At 45.3% G+C, this 2500-nt stretch overlaps 1 protein-coding gene across 1 annotated transcript in view; it reads right to left on the bottom strand.

Moving 5' to 3' along the window:
• The window catches only part of arap2 (ArfGAP with RhoGAP domain, ankyrin repeat and PH domain 2), a 79104-nt gene that overhangs the window by 45442 nt on the left and 31162 nt on the right, over nucleotides 1-2500 (bottom strand). The window lies entirely within an intron of this gene.

The raw sequence follows: 2500 nt of genomic DNA, 5'->3' as shown, positions 1-2500 counted from the left end.
AGAGAAGAGATCTTTCAACTGTTTCATGACTACGTTTCAGGGATTTACATGTTTAACAAGCTGAGGTACGGGCACACACACACACACACACACACGCAGACACACACACACACACGCAGACACACACACACACACACACACACACACACACACACACACACACACACACACACACACACACACACACACACACACACACACACACACACACACACACACACACACACACACACACACACACACATTTAAATTCTTTATTTGGATTAGAAGATACAGTAAGCATATATCATGGCATAATCCAAATTTGATAGAAAGGTGTACAACAACAACCAATATCCCAGTCCATTATGCACATTTGGGGTAAAGGTGGCACCTACGCCTCCATATGTAGAGTCTACCAATTACTGCTAATACAGAGCAAGATCTTGTCAGTTTCTTGGCCTTGTTCTTATGTAGTCCACAGATCTGCAGGCCTCGTACACACATCTTGTGCATATGGCCTAAACTACCAAAAATGAGGGCAATGATTTTACAGGAGTAGCCAGAGTTATTGAAAACATTGTACCATGGTTCCATAGCAGATGTCCATGTAAGCATCGAAAGAGCAACCAATTTCTATTATTGTAACAGCTTTGGTTGTACAACTATGTCAGGTGTATTTGGTAAGTTATTTATGGCAGTTTCCAATGTAGCGCACTGTTCGTGTGGGGGGGAGAACCAGTCTGTCTTGATCTTTTCGTTGTGATGAATTGCAGTGAAGGTGGCATTGTCGCGGAGCTCCTTCACTTCACATCACGGTCGTGGCACGCGATGTACAGTCCTTTGTATGCAGCACAGCCATTAAGGATGTGCGCGATCGTCTCCCTTTGCCGGCCTTTGCTCCCTGTTGCAGACAAAACGGCTCATGTGCGGATAGAAACCATGTTGCTAAGTTGGACTTTGTTGGTAGTACCACACACACACACACACACACACACACACACACACACACACACACACACACACACACTTTGCTCAGGATTTCAAAGCCTGGCAGCCATCTGCCTTGAGTGGCAAGTCACACAAACACACAACTTCCCCCTTTTGTCATCTGTCCCTGCCCACTCCAATCAGCGCATGCATATGCTCATTACCCCCACGCAGCATAGCAACAGCTAATGCTACCATGAGCGCTAGAAGTCCTCTTTAATGACACAACAGGGTGGTGTCTTTAACAAAAAGAGAGACTTTTTTTTGAGAGAGTTTTTATGGCCAAACCCTTTGATAAACATTGGGGCAAAATCAGTCTATTTCACCAGTGATTCATAGAAATCAACTCCTTGTTCACCAACCATTTCTCACTGAGGACACTTTTCTCAGTTTGCTTGTAAAAGAGAGAGAGTGAGAGAGAGAGAGTGAGAGAGAGAGAGAGAGAGAGAGAGAGAGAGAGACTGTGGTAGGAGGTGATGAGGTAGAAGTAATATGCAACAAAGTTTTGAAAGTTTGTTTTGTCTTTATTTACTTTAGGTGTCTGTTGGTTTGTTTGTTTTCTCCACTGCTGGCTCCTAACGTTGGTGACAACATGTGAGTCCTCTCTAGGCTCTTTAATTAATGGCAAATGGGTTTCACGCTCGGGCTCTTTGGTAACGAACAGGAAACAGCTGACAGGGATGGCATTTCAACAGTGCCAAGCCCAAAACAAAAGGCATGCACGCACACACGCGCACACACACAAATATATGCTATATCTCTCCCCAGAGAGAAGCCTTGTGCATTCTGCATCCCTTTCCAATACCAATATTCTCTCTCTCTCTCCCTCTCTCTCTCTCTCTCTCTATGTCTCTCTCTCTATGTCTCTGTATCTCTGAATCAGTAACTTTTTACAGACAGCTGGTATTTAGTACTCTGCGTTCAGTCTCAGTGACTTGGCATAACAATGGCCAAGCGATCTAATGGTATTTATCTCCCACAGACGCCATATGACCCCAAGTCTGTGACGGTGTGTTCACAGAAATGCCACTGTCAGTCTCTAGAAACGTCTAGTAACATTACCGCCCTCCCCCAACACACACACACACACACACACACACACACACACACACACACACACACACACACACACACACACACACACACACACACACACACACACACACACACACACACACACACACAGTCTGCTGTATATTAATTCAGTTTACTCGTCCAGCATCCCTTCCCATCTTTTACATAGTCCTTCTGAAGGTCAATAAAGTTCCATCGCATTTTGAGCGTGCCCGTGAAGTGCTCCGAATCTGGACGCAGGTCGGCAGGGTTGACAGCAGTCACGGAGGACCAAACCGCCATGATGTTCGCGGGGCCCGCATTAGCACAACATTAACCCGCATTACCGTGCGACCTTTCCGCACGAATTCATATCACTTCATTACGAGTGTCGCTCTCTCTGTTTATTTTTTTTCTTTCCTATAAGAAACAACCTTTTGTAAGGTCAAACGTTCGAGCGCGGGAGATGACAAAGTCT

The sequence above is a fragment of the Alosa pseudoharengus genome, unplaced genomic scaffold (genome assembly GCF_046254945.1).
Source record: "Alosa pseudoharengus isolate Yale_2024_CS ecotype anadromous, Long Island Sound unplaced genomic scaffold, YU_APseudo_1.1 YU_APseudo_1.1_scf_17, whole genome shotgun sequence".
Lineage (NCBI taxonomy): Eukaryota > Metazoa > Chordata > Actinopteri > Clupeiformes > Clupeidae > Alosa > Alosa pseudoharengus.
This window is presented reverse-complemented; position numbering and strand designations above follow the sequence as displayed.